Source organism: Eleutherodactylus coqui, chromosome 3 (genome assembly GCF_035609145.1).
Source record: "Eleutherodactylus coqui strain aEleCoq1 chromosome 3, aEleCoq1.hap1, whole genome shotgun sequence".
NCBI lineage: Eukaryota > Metazoa > Chordata > Amphibia > Anura > Eleutherodactylidae > Eleutherodactylus > Eleutherodactylus coqui.
Genome location: NC_089839.1, coordinates 29,758,463 through 29,779,302, shown reverse-complemented (window position 1 = coordinate 29,779,302; position 20,840 = coordinate 29,758,463). Strand labels below are relative to the sequence as shown.

Genomic DNA, 20,840 nt, shown 5'->3' with positions numbered 1-20,840 from the left:
GCTCATCTCGCAAAAATATAAGCCCTCACAGAGCTCCGTCCATGGAAAAATAAAAAAGTTATAGGACTTTGAATGCAGCGATTTAGAAAAAAATAAGAAATTCTTAAAAAAGGATTTTTATTGTGGAAAAGTGGAAAAACCTAAAAAAAAAAAATAGAATTTTGGTATCGTTGTAACCGTACCGACCTGCAGAAAAAAATGTATTGTGTCATTTATGCTGCATAATTAACGCTTTAAAAAAAAAATCTATGGCAGAATTGATGCGTTTTTCTCTCCCTCCGATCATAAAAAAAATAATAAAATTTTACAATATAGTCTATGTACCCAAAAATGGTACCACTAAAAACTACAGTTCGCCACGCAAAAAACAAGCCCCTAAACGGCCGCGTCCACGGAAAAATAAAAAAGTTATGACTTTTGAAAAATGGAGATGAAAAAATACCAAAAATCGGTTGGTCCTCAACGCCAAAATAGGCCATGTCATTAAGGGGTTAATAAACTTTGCACTTATAGTTTTGCTAAAAATCACATCACTGGACTCGTGTCAAGTTATTTCCACCATCTTGATAGAAGTCCAACTCAAGCGCTGGCGTCACCCGTGCCAAATACAAATTTAAAGAAGATCACCCTCTAGCCCCGGCCACCCATGATTTGCTAAAGGGATTCTCTGTGAGAATCCATATAGCTCCGCCCACTCACTCTCCACTCTGGGGATATGGCTCGGGATTTCCCCATAGCAGGGAGATTTAGCACAGCTATAAGGGATCTCCCCAGAGCAGGGAAAGTGAGAAAACCTACGGGGTATTTCCCCCAGTAAGGGACAGAGAGCGGAGCAATGGGGGATTAACTCTTCGCCCGGCTCTGTCTCTCTGTGCTATAGGGAAAGCCCCCATAGCTCCTTTAACTCTCCCTGCTTTGGGGAAATCCTGAAGCCCTACAGGGCTTCTTCGCTCTCCTCCTGAAGCAGCTGCACATATGAAACATTGACCGTTCACGTGTTTTCAGCACATGCGAGCGGCGCATATGTTTGCGCTCCTGTAGGCGTGCAAAAAACACGCTCATCTGCCCAACGCCTAAGAGTGAATGCACATAGGCGGATTTAAATTGCGGAATCCGTAGCTGATGCGCGCCTCTGGATTCTGCAGAAAATACCACCCATAGCATGCAATGAAAAAGTGAGTCTTCATGCACCGAGCGGCAACCAATTGTGGTTTCTGCTCGCAGTTGAAAAATCATGCTCCATTTTTGTGCGGGCTCCACATGGACAGCTTTCATTGAAGTCCATGGTTGCCGACCCACCCCAAGCTTATCTGGAATGTCAATTCTGGATCGGCTGCAGGTACCAGTGTCATTGCTTAGCAATGGCGCGTGAAATTCTAAACTGTACATGTGCGACAGCTGGACCATCTGCAGTACAGAAAAAGAAAGAAGACGACAGGTACGCACAGTCACCAGATGTGGTCAGGGACAGATTCCGCTGTGGGAATACGGACCTGCTGTGTGCATGCAGCCCAAGTGTCCGAAAACACACCTTATGGTTGCTTAAGACAGATGCACTATAACAGAAGAGTTGGATAGTCTTTCTGTGAAGGAAGAAAAAAAAAGTGTGCAAAAGATCTGAAAATTAGGTGACTGAGCAGTGGAAAAACATTGGTCAGATGAATCCAGACTCCTTTTGATGGGACTATCAGAATTTGGTGCAAGCAGAGTGGAGAAATCAACCCTCTCTGTCATTTGTCAATGGTGTAAGCTCAGGGAGGAGGACTAATTCTGTGGGTGGACTAATTGTAGCACACGTGGGTTCAGTATCCTTCAACATGCTATAAGAGGTTTGTCTCCAAGCAAGTAGCCATTTAGCGTATAATATGAGTTTACGTAGATGTAAAATCAAAAAAGATTGAGGTTACTTGGGCTTGTGAGGAAGAGGGGGTTACACCAAGAGAGGGTATGGAGAGTAAGAGATCATAACATTTTATTATGCACAATTTTCTTTTAAATTTTCCTTTTAAGGATTGTTTTTTTTTCTCGTTCGGCACAGTGGCAGTGGTTATACAATCAGAGTATTCCAATAGATTTCAACAGTTACTCCTTAAAAATCCTGCGTGCAACACTGTTTTGTGGCCTTGAAGGGTTAAGCTATACACAGCTAGCATCCTTAGGGTGACTACCCACTAGCGGTTTTTTTCCGCTGCATTTTTTTCCCAATTGTCAATGGGATTTTCTAATGTTAAAAACGCAACGCAACTTGCGTTTTTGGTGTGTTGCATTTTTAACATTAGAAAGTCCCATTGACAATTTGAAAAAAAAAAAAACGAATTTGCAGCGGAAAATAAACGGTAGTGGGTAGTCCCCCTAAGGCAGTCAGTCCTACAATTAGAGTCCATACCTGTAACATTGTCTTCGATAAGTTCATTGATGTTTAATAGAGATGAGCGAACATACTCGGCCACGCCCCTTTTTCGCCCAAGCACCGCGATTTTCGAGTACTTCAGTACTCGGGTGCAAAGACTCGGGAGGCCCCGTGGGTGAGTGGGGGGTTGCAGCGGGGAGAGAGAGAGAGGGCTCCCCCCTGTTCCCTGCTGCTACCCCCCGCTCCGCCACGCAACCCCCCGAATCTTTGCACCCGAGTACTGAAGTACTCGAAAATCGCGGTGCTCGATCGAGCAAGTGCTCGAAATGAGTAGATTCGCTCATCTCTAATGTTTAACAAGAATCCAAATTTCCTGCTAAAACATTTTCAACATTGTGAACATGAGCATGGCTTTTCCTCTCTGTGAAATCTTGGATGTTCTACAAGAACCGATTTTTGGTTAAAGCGATTTCTACATTGTGAAGATGAGTACGGCTTCGCCTCTGTGTGCCTTTTTAAAAAAATTCTCTCCATCATTTTCAATTTTTCAGACAACAACATTCGTGATCCAAGAATATTTGCATACGGCAATACTGTAAAATCAGAGTTATTATCCTGACGGAGAGTTTATAACAACCAGCAAAGATTAAAAGAGAAAGAACACAAAACCCCAAACCTACACCCGACATATATGAATCTTTAAGCAAGTGGTTGGCTAATCCCATTTCTCTAAGAAAACATATGAAAAATGCATGTTTAATCCACCTGATACATTTAAGAGCTGGACTAGACATTTGGTTCCGTCTTCTAGTCCCTGAGAAATAAGAGAAAATCTGTGAATAAAACCACATCACCCGATGATGGGCTAAATCTAAGACTAAGGACAAGACACAACTACATAATCCACTGCATAGTGTTAAGCCCCATTGCTATCATGGGCGCAGCGATCTGTCACCAGAGTCTCGGAATGCAGGATCTCGCCAGGTTGCGCAACCACTAATGTTTTGTATACCGATAAGGGCATATCACTGTGATGTAGGAGGAAGAAGGTCGGCGTTTTAGGAAGGAGATATTGTGTAAATTTAGAGGTAATCCGCGAGACCTCTGTCCAGAGCTCACCAGCACAGGACAGTCCCAAAAAAACATGCAAAAGAGTCCCTTGTTCAGACCTACATCTCCAACACAGAGGTGAGACCAACAGGAACATCTTGTGTAAGCGGGAGAGCACCCTATAGAAGCATGAGAGGATTCCTTAAATCCTGATTCCTGGACCATACTAGATATGGAAGAGAAATGTATGTTGTGAAGGTTTTTTCCCTTTCCTTCAGAGAAAATATGATTTCAAGATCTTCTTCCCATTTCTGTACATAGCCTGGGGGCTATGACCCAGGTTGCAAGTTAAGTATATCATAGACACATGACAGTCTGTGTCTGGAGGGTACCTCAGTACTGCAGATGGACTCGAACTGAGTTTTTGGGTGTGTGAAGGCATTGGGGTGAGGTAGAGACCTAAGAAAGTGTCTCAGTTGTATCATCTGCCAAAACAGTAACAGAGTCAGGTCCATCATCCCCGTTAATGAGTCTGCCGGTAGCCATGGGCCATCGAGCAGTTGTAAAGAGCCTGGTAGTATTCAAAGAATACTAAGCGCCGTTATAGCTGACAGGACATTGCTCCCATGCCATGCGCTAAATCTCTTCTTTCTGTCTATAGAAATGAACCCGGCATATTACATCTCTTGGGAAATTAGGGTTCCGAGCTCTTCCTCCTTGTAGACAATGGGCTCTGTCTAATTCTATCACCCTATCTTCTGGCCGGAGTACAAGCTTGTTGAAAATGGCGGTCTCATGTTCATATAGAGCATCTGGCGGAATGTCCTCGGAGAGGCATCTTAACCCCTTAACGACTGCCCCATCGGGAAACTACGTCCTGCTGTTGCAGGACGTGTATGGAGGGAGGTAGCGCCGCTATCTCCCTCCATACAGCGCGGGCATCAGTTGTTTATTACAGCTGACACCCGCGGGCAATAGCTGCGCTCGGCCGTTCGCGGCTATTAACCCTTTAAATGCCGCTGTCAATTCTGACAGCGGTATTTAAATCCCCCGAACGCTGTTCGGGGGTCCCGCACGGCCCCCCCACGGTGAGATCGGGGGAGCTGTGCAGGTGTCATGGCAGCCGGGGGTCTAATGAATGGCCCCAGGGCTGCCTTAGCAGACTGCCTATCAAGCCATCCACACAGGGTGGCTTCATAGACTGCCTGTAAAAAAGCAGTATGACGTAATGCTATAGCATTACGTCATACTGCAGGAGCGATCAAAGCATCGCATGTTAAAGTCCCCCAGGGGGACTTCAAAGTAAAGTAAAAAAAAAGATAAATAAAGTTTTTTTAATTGTTAAAAAAAAAAGTTATAAAAGTTTAAATCACCCCCTTTTGCCATATCCATTATTAAAAAATCAAAATCATAAAATAAAAATATGTATTTGATATCGCCGCGTCCGTAAAAGTCCGAACTATCAAAGTAGTGCATTATTTTTCCCGCACGGTGAACGTCGTGTGAAAAAAAAAAAAAAGAACGCCAGAAATACACTTTTTTTAGTTACCCTGTCTCCCAGAAAAAACGCAATAAAAAGTGATCAAAAAGTCATATGTATTCCAAATTGATACTATCGGAAACTTCAGGACATCCCGCAAAAAATGAGCCCTTGCTCAACTACATCGACGGAAACATAAAAAAGGTATTGCGCGCACAAAATGACCGCAGAAAATAATTGAAAAAAATGAAATATCTTTAAAAAAAAAAAAAAAGTACTACAGCAAAAACAATACTATATAAGTTTGGTATCATAGTAATCGTACTGACCCATAGAATAAAAATATCAGGTCGTTTTTGTTGCAATTTGTGTGCTGTAGAAACAGGACGCACCAAAAGATGGTGGAATGTCGTTTTTTTTCCATTTCTCTCCGCTAAGAATTTTTAAAAAGTTTTTCAGTATATTATATGGTACAATAAATAGTGCCATTATAAAATACAACTCATCCCGCAAAAAACAAGCCCTCACACAGCGACGCCGATGGATAAATAAAGGAGCTACGATTTTTTAAAAGGGAGTAAGAAAAAACAAAAATGGAAAAAAGCAAAAAAGCTCCGTCACTAAGGGGTTAATTTAAGGTTATTGCGACGGCCTCTATTTTTGATATTATCAAGATGGAAAATCAGTTTCCTGAGTTGCTTCTGCTGGTTGTTGAAAGTCCATAGATGGGGCCCCAGCGTTCTGCTCCAGGGCGATAATACGTTCTGTCAGATCATGCACAGTGGTTAACCACGGATATTGCGTATGTGTGCTTTTCTTCAAGGCACCAAAGTTGCATTTCAAGATTCACTTTGGTTGGGAGGGCGCGGAACATGACCCAAAGAGTCTGCAAGGTTTGGGAGTCATCTAATGGCTGTTCAGGTATGTTTGACAGTGCTGCTGTGTAAGGTGGTGTCAGTGTGCAGGTGCCTGGAGTGGAGGTGCTGGTACTCATGTTTCCCTCTGAGGCCTTAGTCAGACGGGCGTTTTTAGCCGCGATTTGCGCATGCGCATGCGTCCGGCGATTTTTTAAAACCATTGCTTTGCAATGGTATCGGACACATGAGCGCTTTTTATGCGCTCGTCCGATAAATTATAGAACAAAAAAAAAAAAATCGCAGATCGCACCTATCTGCGATTCCTGTTCTCTTCTGTATATGCGCTCAATGGGGCCGGCGGCAGCAGCACCGACCCCATTGAGAACATATAGAAGACAAATCATTCTTCTCTGCCACAGCTGTAACAGCTGTGGCAGAGAAGAACGATGTTTGCCCATTGAATTCAATGGAGCGGCAATACAGCCGCTCCATTGAAAGCAATGGGCTGCCGGAGTGCGCGGGGTGAATTGTCGGGAAGGGGTTAAATATATAAGCCCTTCCCGGCAATTCATCCTAAAATGTGTTAAAATAAAAAAAATTGTATACTCACCTTTCCGCTGCAGCCGGAGTCCAGCCGCGGCCACTGTCAGTTCTCCTGAACTGCTTCTCGGCACTATTCAGCCGGCGGGGGTTTAAAATCCCCGGCTGCTGAATGATCTGCCTCTGATTGGTCACAGCCCTGACCAATCAGAGGCTGAAAACACTCACACACCCATTCATGAATTCATGAATGGGTGAGTGACTGCTGCCTCTCAGCGCTGAGCCAATCAGGGGCAGGTCTGACTCACATCCATTCATGAATTCATGAATGGGTGTGAGTGAGGCATGCCTCTGATTGGCTCAGCGCTGAGCCAATCAGAGGGCAGGTCTGACTCACACCCCCTTCACACCCACTGCAGGACGGCCGCACGGAGCTCCGGCTGCAGGCAGAAGGTAAGTATACAATTTTTTTTAATTTTTACACATTTTAGGATGCATTGCAGGTAAGGGCTTATATATTTAAGCCCTTACCGACAATTCATCCCGGGCTCGCCCGCAGCGCATTGCTTTCAATGGAGACAGCAGTATTGCCGTCTCCATTGAATGCACTGCGCTGGACAGCTCCGGCCCGTTTCTAATGAAACGCAGCTAGGAGCAGATTTTCGGGCGACTTGCGCGCACCGGTCACGCGATTTGCGGATGCGCATCGGTCATGCGATCCGCAAATCGCGCGAAAAAACGCCCGTCTGACTGAGCCCTAAAGGGATTGTAGTGGGGAAGATGGGAGCAGTAGTGCCTCCACTTTCTACTCTGCCCAGGCCAGTCATGCCTTCATATGGTAGGTGCAGGGCTGCGTCTTGTCTGCAGCAGCTCCTTCTCTCCAGGGGGCTGTGATCATGTCTGGCAGGCAATTAATGATGTGTGGCTAGCCAGAGGATTCTCTGAGGGAGCTGGAAAACAAGGTGGTGTCCCCTGCTGCAAAACCCTGTCCCCCTCACTGACCATGCCCCTGTGCTGATAGTCCCAGTGTGCGAGCAGGACAGCCGCGTCCCCGCTGCAGTGGGGAGCCCACTCCATGTGGTGGTCCGGTACCATGTTGGCAGAGCGCTTAGGAGTGTAGGCGGTCCCCACTCTGGTCAGGAGGTGGCTCAGCGGAGTGCTGGTGGTGACTGCAGGCGATTCTCCCTTCCTTCTTCCTCCTCTCATCATGGATGAGGAGCGCAGTGCCTGGCTGCAGGGATGGCTGTCTGGTAGGTAGTGGCAGCGGAGCTCCGGGATTTGCGTCCTTACTCCTCCATGTTCAGCCACGCCCCCCTCAGTGTGCCTTTTATATGTTCTATAAGATTTGATTTCTATATAAAATATTTCCCACATTTGAGAAAAGGAAAAATCTTCTGTCCTGTGTGAGTTCTCTGATATTTAACAAGATTTGATTTATGGCTAAAACATTTGCCACATTCTGAACATGAAAAAAGCCTCTCCCCTGTGTGACTTTTTAGATGTTTCACAAGATGTGGTTTGCAACGAAAACATTTGCCACATTCAGGACATTAAAATGGCTTCGCCCCTGTGTGAGTTCTCTGATGGTTAACAAGATTTGATTTTTGGCTAAAACATTTGTCACATTCTGAACAGGAAAATGGCTTCTCCCCTGTGTGACTTTTTAGATGTTCCACGAGATTTGGTTTACCACTAAAACATTTCCCACATTCAGGACATGAAAACGGCTTCTCTCCTGTGTGAGTTCTCTGATGGTTAACAAGATTTGATTTTTGGCTAAAACATTTGTCACATTCTGAACAAGAAAATGGCTTTTCCCCTGTGTGACGTTTTAGATGTGTCACAAGATGCGATTTCAAACTAAAACATCTCCCACATTCAGGACATGAAAATGGCTTCTCCCCTGTGTGAGTTCTCTGATGGTTAAGAAGATTTGATTTCTGGTTAAAACATTTGCTACATTCTGAACATGAAAATGGCTTCTCCCCTGTGTGAGTTCGCTGATGCTGAAGAAGATCTGATTTTTGGCTAAAACATTTTCCACATTCTGAACATGAAAAATGCTTCTCTCCTGTGTGAGTTCTGTGATGTTTAAGAAGACTTGATTTCTGCTTAAAACATTTGCCACATTCTGCACATGAAAATGGCTTCCCCTCTTTGTGAATTTTCTGATGCTGAACAAGATCAGACTTTTGTCTAAAACATTTACCACATTCTGAACATGAAAACGGCTTCTCCTCTGTGTGAGTTTTTTGATGCTTAAGAAGATCAGATTTTTGGCTAAAACATTTTGTGCATTCTGAACACGAAAAAGGCTTCTCCCCTGTGTGAATTCGCTGATGCCTAATGAGATCTGATTTATGGCTAAAACATTTGCCACATTCAGAACATGAAAATGGCTTCTCCTCTGTGTGAGTTCTTTGATGCTTACTAAGACAAGATTTTTGACTAAAACATTTTTCACATTTTGAACATGAAAATGGCTTTTCTCCTGTGTGAGTTCTTAGATGTTCCACAAGATAGGATTTCCAACGAAAACATTTTCTACATTCAGGACATGAAAATGGCTTTTCTCTTGTGTGAATTCTCTGATGCTTTAGAAGAATTGATTTCTGGCTAAAACTTTTCCCACATTCTGAACATGAAAATGGCCTTTCATTGCTAGGATTTCTGTTCTGAAAAGAAAGTTTAGATTTCCTTTTAAAAGGCTTCCCACGTTGAAATAGTTCCCCTTGTCCATGAACAGGTCCATGTTTGTTAATCACTGATTGGTTAGATGAAGGTTGATCATGATCAGCAGCATCGAAGAATAGCTCGCTAGTCTGAAGCACTAAGGGTACATTAGGAGTTATTGAATTTATTTGTGTGGTAGCTTCTTCTTCCTGATATAGAGATACATCCAGATGTCCACGGGCGCCTCTTATCCAATCTTTACCTGAAAGATAAAGCAAAAATTTTTTATTTTCCAAAACTAAACAATTAAACTTTTATTAAGCAATCAAGCTTTATTAAAGACAATAGTAATCAAGGGAGGAAATATACAGTGAAGCTGGCCTATTCCCTACAGCCAACAAAGCCTTTATTCAATCCCTAAACATAACACGGATTACTCTGTTTGCAAAAACTATTGCCCAATCTCCTTAATGATCTAAAGATTCTCTCTCAAATTATGTCCATCAGATTTAACATATTCATTATTCAGTATATTCACCCCACCAGGTTGGATTCATGCCTGATCGGAAAACATGACAGGCTATTGATATTATCTTGGCTGTGCGATCTGACTGGGACGGGCAGGCAAACAGGCGAGGTTTAGCCTAGATTTGGTCTCTTGGCAATATTTATTTTTCATTCTTGAGGGCATTGATTTCAGAATGAAATTCAGAGCCCTAATTCAAGCTCTTTACTCATGCTCTTCATCTTCAGTCTGGATTTGTGGCTTTGCATCTGAAAAAAGTTATTAAGAAGGGTATGAGGCAGGGATGCCCTTTACTGCCTTTTCTAATTCCATTAGCAATTGAACAGTTAGCTTATATGCCTAGAGCCAGTGAGTGTGTTACTGGCCATTCACATAGGGGGACATGAACACAAGTGCACCCTATATGCAGATGATGTGTTGTTGTCCATCTCCTTAAACTGGACTGGAAAGGGTTAATGATATTAGAGACTCCAAGACTCTGGTGCTTCGAGGCACATATAGGGTAGACTGTTGGATATGCCTGGAATTGTTAGACCAGATGAACGTCAACAATTTGGAGTGAACTCAGGTCTCAGAGTTAATGATACCAAATTGCAGGCTCTAAAGCTAAACTTACCCCCCTCCCATGCTTAAGCTATTGAGTCTATTTTGAGACATTATACCGAACTAACTTTTCCCCCCGATTAAAAACCTAGAACAAGAACCTAAATACATGGACTTCCTACAATCTACCATGGTTGGGCAGAATCCATTACATTAAAATGACATGGCTTCCAAAAATCTATATCCTTTCCATGCTTTGCCCATTCCTCTCCCAGAAGCAGACTTGAAATGTTTACAATCCAAATTGTTGACGTTCATCTGGTCTAACAATTCCAGGCATATCCAACAGTCTACCCTATATGTGCCTCGAAGCACCAGAGTCTTGGAGTCTCTAATATCATTAACCCTTTCCAGTCCAATGTCGGGCCTGCCGCGACATCATAATTTCCCCCCACAGGCCCGACACTGCAGTGCAGGGGTGTATCTGCACCCGATCGTCAGACACATCGGGTGCAGATGCACTCCTGCACTGATCCTCTTCGTGGACCCCCGAGGAGAAGGCAGAAAGGGTTTTTAACCCTTTCTGCCTTCTCCTTTACACACTACATAGCGCTCAATTAGCGCTATGCAATGCATAGAGATTCCGGCCGGCGATCATGTGACCGCCGGTGTTACCTGACCCCCGGCGGTCACATGAACGACGAGCCGGGAGCCTGCACTGTGGGAGGACCTGCTTACCTGACCGGCGTCTTGCGCATTCTCCTTCTGTCTCCTGGCCCGGCGATCATGTGACCGCCAGGTGCCACCTGACCCCAGCGGTCACATGATCACCGAGTCGGGAGGCAGAAGGAGAATGCAGAAGACGCTGGACAGGTAAGCAGGTCCCTCCCTGCACCCTCCTGAACTCTGTCAGTTCAGGAGGGTGCAGAGAAAATTTATTTGGAGCTGGGGAGAATGGGTGAGAAAATATAAATGGATTGGAAAGGGTTAAATATTGCTATGCAGCTCAACTAGCACCATTAACCTCCAATTTCTCCCACCATTATAAACCCCAATCTATATCAATTGAGACACAGGCAGTTACCCCCCAAGCACTGGAAGACATGTTTTGGCACAGAACGGAATACAAAAAAAGCAATCTTGAATCCAGCCCTGTCTTCCTCCCTGGCACTCTGGGATAGATGATCAAAAAGATATAGCCTGATATCTAAACATCACCCCATGTCCTGTATATTTAGTAATCCTGTCCTCGCCCCAGGTATAAACAAAACCGACTTTGGAGATATCACCAGAATGATTGATTTTGTGGATAGACTAGGCTTCAGACAACATGAATTCTTGTGTGCTGTTCACTCCATCCCAGATTTTTTGTCTATAGCAAATTAAGCATTATGTATTGGCTCTTACCGAAAATAGACAAAATCTGGCTGAGTTAATCTTCGAAAGCCTACAAAGGTCTCCTGCCAATATGGACTCACCTACAACATGAGGGCACTTTCACTTTTTATCTAAGGCCCCTTTAAAGAGGAACTACAGCCCAAACTGCATATCAGTTTTATTATAAAGATCAATGGGCACCAAAAAGGATTTTGCTAAATATAACTCGTAAATTTAAAAATGCCACATAAAAAGATGTAAATGCCATGACCCCCCGCAAGAGTCAGTTCTGCACTTCTGTATTTTGCTATCTAGACATGCACTGCACCCTCCCATGATGCACCATGGCTGTATACACTGTCAGCTCTTGCATTCTTTTCTTTAGGACCCACAGATTGACTTTAAAAAGGATTTAATAAAGTTTTACTTTTAATGGCCTATTAGTGAAAGGCGGGGTCACTATTGGGGTTTTCTTCACATGCGGGATTTATTTCCTTCCTCAATTTATTTTAGGTCACCTAGTTTTTAAGCTTTTAAATAAGGGGATCTAGCCAAGTCACATTGGAGCAGCTACATACTATCATAATTAAGGACCAGACCAGTAGGGGGCAGAATGGGTCCTTTAACTATTTTCCATAATCTATGAGTACCTGTACTTTCATGCAGGAGCATTTGTGCTTCGTCGGAGATTTTCGGCTCCCTCTGACATCATGTTTACAGGCTGCCCCAGCTGCTGTAAAGACATCACAGATGTGGCAGCCAATGACAGCTCAGTGCTTGATCGGTGACCTCTGTTATTGGCTGCAGTGCCTGTCATGTGCCGTAAACCAGACAGGACTGTAGCCTGTAAATAATCAGAGCAGCAGAGGGCTGAGCACCAGAGAGGCACACAGCAAAAGCGGGGAATATATGCTGATTCGTTATTTCACTGCATGGGTAATATAGTTTTACTGAAAAAATATAACTCAGAACACCCCTTGAAAGAGTATTCCATCTTGGCCCCTGAACCCATCCCACTGCTATCCTCCTGCCAAACAGGCAAGGGGGTGACAGGTTTTATGGAAATAGTCATAGGCGTACCGGCCCTTGCGCTTGAGGGGGCCCAGGGGCCCCCCTCCAGCATATACTGCTTCACTTTCACTTTGCGCTGTCGGCCGCCGCTTGCTAAGTTAGTGCGGTCCGGCCAGCCGACAGCACGAGCCAGAAAGTAGAGTAGGAGAAGGGAGGGGGAGGACTTGAAGAGAAGACAGGGGAAGAGGAGGGGGTAGGGGGAAAGAGCAGAGAAGACACAGAAGCAGACTCACCGCACATAGGCACAGCACAGCAAGCCATCGAGTGGAGCAGGGATGAGGTCATCTCCCTGCTGCTTCCTCCTGCCGACACTGCGTACAGCTGCTCTCCTCAGCAGAGAGGTAGTCCGGGCACCAGGGTATGTATCTGCTTGTCTGCCTGTCTGTATGTCTTTCTATGTGTCTGTCTATCTATCTTGCCTGGTCTCATATCCATCCAGCTCCCCATCCATCTCCCATCTATCTCTCTATTATCTGTCTATCTATCTATCTCTGAATCTCTCTCATATCTATGCATCTCTCTCTCTTAGGCCTCATGGCCACTTGCACGCACGGTGCTGAATCCCGCAGTGAAATCCGTACATGCCCACGGACATGGAGAGGGAAAATACATTATACTTACCTCTCTGGATGCTGAGGGGCTCCCCTCTGTGCAGGCCTGATCTTCTTTCTTCCGGTCGGCGGGTGTGCCACGTGCATGTGCACCAATATTTTTAAAAATCTCCTGTTCTCCCGCGTTTCCACGGCACAGCACAACAACAGCTGTGGCTGTGCCGCAGATACGAACAGCTTCCATAGGCTTTAATAGAAGCCGTCCGTGTGGCAGATCCGCAGGAAAATAGAGCATGCTGCGATTTCTTCCTGTGCGTGTGACCCGCACTCTGGGAAGGAATCCCATCTGCATGCTTTTAGCTGCCCTAGCGATGCCAATGTATCCCTATGGGCAGCAAGATGCACGGATCTCCCGTGCGGGGGCCACATGTGGATTTTATAAATAAAATACGCAAGTGGACATTGGCCCTCAGGCATAGCTAAGGGGCGAGGGGGAAAAGGGCCTGAGGGGGGCCTCGAGCTGAACTTTTGCACCCAGGCCCCTGAGCCTTTAGGTACGCCCCTGAAAATAGCCATACACCCCGTGTTAAGCAGTTATAGTAACTCCAATAGACGTGAACTGGAGTCACCTAAACAGCGCAGCAGCTATGCTATTTCTACATCTCAGAATGTCTGGACACAGAGCAGCACTTCTATGGGAATTACATAACTAGCATACAGCAGTACGCCCGGCTGTGTCAGTAACACCTGCCACCTCCGTTCCAGAACTGAGGCCTACATATATCAGACATGTATGTGGATATCCTGTGGATATGTCCAACATGGGAATACTGCATTAACAATAAGAAATGGTCACAGCTCATCTGCATGGATCACAGAGCTCGCCCACAATCCTCTTCCATAGAGGTAAATGAACTGACTAGTTATAGCCATGTGGCTTCCGTAATGCATCTCTCTCAATGGCTTTTACCGAAACAGAGCAGCATCTCAGTTATGATGGCCGCCCCCATAATCATGTACAGAAAATATATCATAAAAGAAAAAAAACTATGTTAGTATCTGGTTTTACTTAAAGGGAACCTGTCATGTCCCCACAGCACCATAAACTGTGACAGGGAGTTGGGTGAGGTATATTTTATACTCACCTGCTCCCACGATCCAGCGGTGTCCCCTCTGCAGTTGACATGGCATGAAAATCTGATTTTTCTTTTAGAGTCCCGTGCTCTTCAAGTCTATGGAAGAGAACGGGACTCTGAAAAAGAGTCAAAATTTCATGTTACTACTTTCAAAGGGGAACATCACTGGATCGCAGGGGCGGCTGAGTATAAGAAAAATACATCACCCAGCTTCCCATCATATCCCCTAACAGCACCATAACTTAGTCTATGGTGCTGTGGAGATGTGACACGTTCCTTTTAATGAGAGTTGCTCCTGCTATACCACACCAGGCCACTGCACAACGTATGGAGCTATCTGCCTTGTGCTCCATACAGGGTGACAGCGGTCCAGCAAACAGTTGGCTGGCCAGTATCCCAGTAGACCTCGGCCAGTCAGCTATTGATGACCTAACCTGCGGCTAGCTCATCAATAGCAAAGAGCTAAAGAAAGTCCTGTGAAATGCAAAATATGGAAGCAATAGAGGATGATAATACTTTGGGGGCAAGAGACATGGACCCCCTTCTGCATGTTACCACATAGTGTTTATTGTTTGTGGTTTTTATGGTCTTTTTTAATTAAGGCTTTTTTTTTCTTGTTTCTTTTGATTTACAGATCTGTCATCAGCAATGAACGATTCCTTTGTATACAATGCTTTTCGTAAAGATTTTGCCAGAATCAGGAAGTCATTTGTCTTGCTCTGGTCCATGGGCAGTTTAAACCTTTAGATTATGAAAGTGTCCTTTTCAGAGGAGAAGGTGGGGGGCACATATATATTTTAAGAAGCGAGTCATCAGCAGATTGCCTTTCTATGTAAGGATGATGAAACTCTCTTACCATTCACTGACACTGATATGGGATTATGGAGGCCACTCATCGCTCCACCAGAACTTTCCTGCAAAGTAAAGAGATGACAAAGAAGTAAAAGGCCCCACATTATCTTATATCCAGACAGAGGTGGAAAACCCCTCGACGACAGGAACCAATCTGCCCTGAAAGGAGAAGGATCTGCTCAAGTGGGGATCAAACTGGATCAACATTCAACCAAGGATCCAATATTACAAACCATTGGCAGTACTGTCTAGTTGTATCCGATAAAGTGGAGTGCCACAAATGGGCGGTGCCGCCTACCATGGCACCAATATAAATACAGAATTAAACAGCACGGCTGGCGCTCCCTTAAATATGTCGCTGCCAATAAATCAGTTGTCCTAAATAGTTTGTCAGAAGATACAAAACTGAGCTCTAATTTACCACAAAAAGACTCTGGAGCTCCAACAGACAGAAACTGATCCAGTTGGCGATTGTAGCTCCTCACATACTAATCGCCATGGTTTGTCTGACAGAGCGGCCCGTGAAGCAGCTTACATGTTTTTGTCTGCCCCCATGGTGTTGTCAGTAACAGTAATTATCCCAACGGACGGAAATCACTTTCTCTACAAAAACCTGATGAAACACATCGGAACAAATAGACCCAATGTGTTTCTGCGGAATTTGTTCCTCTTCTTCAGCGACTCCTGATGAAGGAAACCAAATTACTCATTAATGTGTTGGAAGTTTTTGTCCTAGTGCGCCCCCTGTAGTCTGGGACATCCCAACTACCTGTAGAACCCTTTTCTTTTTCAATGATGAGAAGAGCTGATGGCCGATGCTGAATCTCCCGATATAGAGAAGGTTATCTCGGGGCGAAGGATCAGGACTGTTACTGACAACACTATGGAGGCAGAATAACATGTAAGCTGTTGAGCCGTCGGACAAACAGAGGCAGCTAATAGGTGAGGAAATACAATCACCAACATCATTATCAGCTTGAGGCTGTATTTATACGGGTGAGAGATATCAGTCCGAAAAGCTCCAACCGATATCACACTTGCAAACCTGGAATATTTTTCTATGTTTGCATTGTGTTTTGCAAAAAAATAAAAAGCATCACTGCGCATGCCATTTTCACATATGTGAAAAACGAAGGTAAAAATTAAAAAACACATTGCACTTGGGTAGTAGAAATCTTCATTCATCTGTCTGTAGAAGATTTGCAGAAATCTCAGCTTCATCTACCTGATGATCTGGTGGGACATGTTCCTTTTCCTCTGGACAATCCTGCGAATATAGAGGACTGGGACATCTCTCTGGGGGATTTCTCTGACTGAATCCATCTATAGGAAATAACCAGAGACTGAATACATTATGTATCTGATGATCAGATGATGGCAAGACTAGCCGACCCTCAAAACTGTCCTCTACAATCAATGAAGGCCTCCTCTTACCCGGTGATGTGAGGGGCTGCTGATCCTCCATCATGACATCCTTGTACAGATCCTTGTGTCCTTCTAAATACTCCCACTCCTCCATGGAGAAATAGACAGTGACGTCCTGACACCTTATAGGAACCTGACACACACAATATACTGTCATCCTCCAGACTCCTCCCTTGGGGGTATTATATAATGTCCCCCATTCCCAGCAGCGCTCACCTCTCCGGTCAGCAGCTCAGTGATCCTGTGGGTAAGTTCTAGGATCTTCTGCTCATGTATCAGTGAATGAGGTGAAGGCTTGGTGATGGGGCTCTGGGTCTGGCTCCGTCCTTCTGACACACAGGGTGTCACACACTCACCAGATGACTTCTTCACTACTGTGTAATCCTGTGGATGGTGAGACACTGATCACTACATGGAGGCTAAGAATCCTTCACCTTTCCCATCATTCCCCTCTTTATTACAAGAGATAAGAGTGACATCCTGTGAAGCTCTCACCTCCCCAGTTATCCAGTAGATGATCTCCAGGGTGAGGTCTAATATCTGGGCAGCCATGTGGTCTCTGTCCTTCTCCATCCTTGGTGGGTCATTGAAGGAAAGGACCATCGTCTTTATCTGTGAGAGTCCTGTGCCTAAGGAACCTGAGGGAGATAAGAACATCTTCCATGAAGCGTCTCACTACTAGCGGATTAGCCCGGGTACCTGATACAGAACACGTGCAATACAAAATGTAACGTTTTAAAGGGGTTGTCCCGCGATAGCAAGTGGGGTGCAGCACTTCTGTATGGCCATATTAATGCACTTTGTAATATACATCGTGCATTAAATATTGGCCATACAGAAGTTATACACTTACCCCCTCCGCCTCCGATGCTGGCGTCCCCGTCTCCATGGTGCCAACGAAAGCCGCCTTCTCCCTGGATTAGACGCGCTTACGCTGAAGGGGCGGCTCCGGCTTGCTCGCGCCGCGCAGGTCTTCTGCGCATGCGCAGAAGACCTCTGTGGCGCGAGTATGCCAGAGACGGCCAGAAGAGGGCAGACTGCGCAAGCACGTCTAATCCAGGAAGAAGGTGGCTTTGGTTGGCGCCATGGAGACGAGGACGCCAATACCGGAGGGGGTAAGTGTATAACTTCTGTATGGCCAATATTTAATGCACGATGTATATTACAAAGTGCATTAACCCCTTAGTGACCAAGCCTGTTTACGCCTTAATGACCAGGCCAAATTTTGCAAATCTGACACGTGTCACTTTAGCATGGAAAAAGACCAGAAAGGTTTTGCATATCCAAGCGATTCTGACATTGTTTTTTTGCCACATATTGTACTTCATTTAGGTGGAAAAAAAAGACCGATAGAATTTGTGTTTATTTATTAAAAGCGCCAAAATTGGGAAAATTTTGAAGAAATCGTAATTTTTTCACATTTCCAACTGCAATATCTCAAATATGTGCAAACATAATATAGAAATTTTTGCTAAGATTTATATTTCCATCCGTTTATTTTGGGCGCACATTGGAAAAACTTTGTTTTTTTTTTAACCATTTAGGAGACGTACAAATGTAACATTACTTTTCAGTATTTTGAGGAACACTTTGTTTTCCTACACCAATTCAAGATTGGAAAGGCTCATAGGAGTCAAAATGATAGATACCCCCACAAGTGACCCCATTTTAAAAACTACACCCTTTAACGTATTCACTGAGGGGTGTCATGAGTATTTTAACCCCACAGTTTTTTTTCAGGAGTCAATGCAATTTAGAAGAGAAAAACAAAAATTTCATATTTTTGCAAATATGTCATTTTAAAGACAGGACTTTTTTCTATAGTACACATGAAAATTAGGATTTGCACCCCAGAATGGATACCCCTGTTTGTCCCGTGCTCGGAAACATACCCATTGTGGCCCTAATCTTACGTTTGGATGCACAATGGGGCCCAAAATGAAAGGAGCAATCGGTGGCTTTCGGAACAGAAATTTTGCTTGAAGGAGATTTAGGCCCCATTGCCCACTTGTAGAGCCATTGAGTGACCAAAACGATGGAGAACCCCCACAAGTGACCCCATTTTGAAAAGTATACCCCCTAACGAATTTATCTAGGGGTACGATGACTTTTTTGACTTCACAGTTTTTGAATGAATCTAAGCCAAGCCGAAGGAAAAAAATTACAATTTTCATTTTTTTGGTAATTCTGTCATTTTAAAAGCAGTTTTTTTGTACAGCACATATATGAATGAAGACTTGCACCCCAAAATGGATACCCCTGTTTCTCCCGTGCTCAGAAACATACCCATTGTGGCCCTAATCATATGTCTGGATGCACAATGGGGCCCAAAATGAAAGAAGCAAGCGGTGGCTTTCAGAACAGAAATTTTGCTTGAAGGAGATTTAGTCCCCATAGCCCACTTGTAGAGCCCTTGAGTGACCAAAACGATGGAGAACCCCCACAAGTGACCCCATTTTGAAAAGTATACCCCCTAACGAATTTATCTAGGGGTACGATGACTTTTTTGACTTCACAGTTTTTGAATGAATCTAAGCCAAGCCGAAGGAAAAAAAATACGATTTTCATTTTTTTGGTAATTCTGTCATTTCAAAAGCAGTTTTTTTGGTACCGCACATATATGAATGAAGACTTGCACCCCAAAATGGATACCCCTGTTTGTCCTGTGCTCAGAAACATACCCATTGTGGCCCTAGTATTACGTCTATATGCACAATGGGGCCCAAAATGAAAGGAGCAACCGGTGGCTTTCGGAACAGAAATCTTGCTTGAAGGAGATTTAGGCCCTATTGCACACTTGTAGAGCCATTGAGTGACCAAAACGATGGAGAACCCCCACAAGTGACCCTATTTTGAAAAGTAGACCCCCTAACGAATTTATTTAGGGGTATGATGACTTTTTTGACTTCACAGTTTTTGAATGAATCTAAGCCAAGCAGAAGGAAAAAATTATGATTTTCATTTTTTTGGCAATTGTGTCAATTTAAAAACAGTTTTTTTTGGAAAGTGTACATAGGAATGAAGACATTCACCCCAAAATGGATACCCCTGTTTGTCCCGTTTTCAGAAACATACCCATTGTGGCCCTAATCTACTTAAAGGAAACATAGCTAGGCCTATAATGGAAGGAGCACCCGTTGGATTTCAGGGTACAACGGAATAAATTCCAGTCCCCATTGCCCACATGTAGAGCCATTGAGCGTCCAAAACGATAGAGAACCCCCACAAATGACCCCATTTTAAAAACTAGACCCCTTAACAAATTCATCTAGGGGGGTACTGCATATTTTGACCCCAAAGTATTTGAATGAATCTAAGCAAAGCAAAAGGAAAAAATTACAATTTTCATTTGTTTGGCAATTTTGTCAATTTAAAAACTGTTTTTTTTTAACAGTGTACATAGGAATGAAGACTTTCACCCCAAAATGGATACCCCTGTTTGTCCCGTGTTCAGAAACATACCCATTGTGGCCCTAATCTACTTACAGGACACATGGCTAGGCCCATAATGGAGGGAATGCCCGCTGGATTTCAGGGCAGAACTGAATAAATTCCAGGCCCCATTGCCCACTTATACGGAAAAAAATTTGACTTCCTAAAAATAATCCCCCCCCCGCCACATCCCCATTTTTTGGCATTCCCTAAATATTAGATAAAGGTAATAATATAAACTGCGTTTTATGTCCGAAGACAGGGGTAATTACGGAGGCTGGTTGGGTTGGGCACATGGGGCAAGAAAAGCGGGTATCCCCCCCCCCCTCCTCATGTATTTTGGGGGGTATTTCGTAACCTCAGTGGCGGGGATGGGGTGTAGAAAGTGGCGCTGTGAGGCTTTGTAATCTTGCTGCGGTGCAGCGGTCTCACAGAGAAGGCGCTCAACAAGCTGCTCCTGGAACTGCAGGAAGACGAACGTTCCCGGGGCTTCTTGTAAATTACGGATTACAGGTAGCGGTCTGAATAACGCCGGGCTCACGTAGCCGTAGGCGGAATCCGCTTGCCGAGGCCCGCAGCGGATCCCAGCTGTGAGCCCGGCTGTGACCCTGCGTACGGTTGCGTAATGTACTGCGCATAACTGCCTACTCACACAGGCGGTTTTTTGTTTGCATTTCCCGTGCCGTCGCTTAGAGATGACCCGGGTACCCGCAGCCCGTACACAATGTGTTTGCATATGGGATGCGAGTATATCCGCGGTCATAGAGCATAATGGGCTCTAGGTCGCAGATATTCGTGGTAAAATATAGCATGCTGTGTTCTGTTTCTGCGAGTGGATTATGTAATTCCGACCCGCTAATTGGGGGGAATTGTGTAATCCAATGCATGCGATTGATCCGTGGATTACCGCTGATCAAGCGCATGCAGAACCCGTAATTCCTCTCTGGTCATGTGTGACCGGCCTAATGTTAGATCGC

At 44.5% G+C, this 20,840-nt stretch overlaps 1 pseudogene; it reads right to left on the bottom strand.

Annotated features, from left to right (window-relative positions):
• Positions 1-7,057: 7,057 nt before the first annotated feature.
• The window catches only part of LOC136620566 (zinc finger protein 585A-like), a 41,000-nt pseudogene continuing 27,217 nt past the window's right edge, over positions 7,058-20,840 (bottom strand).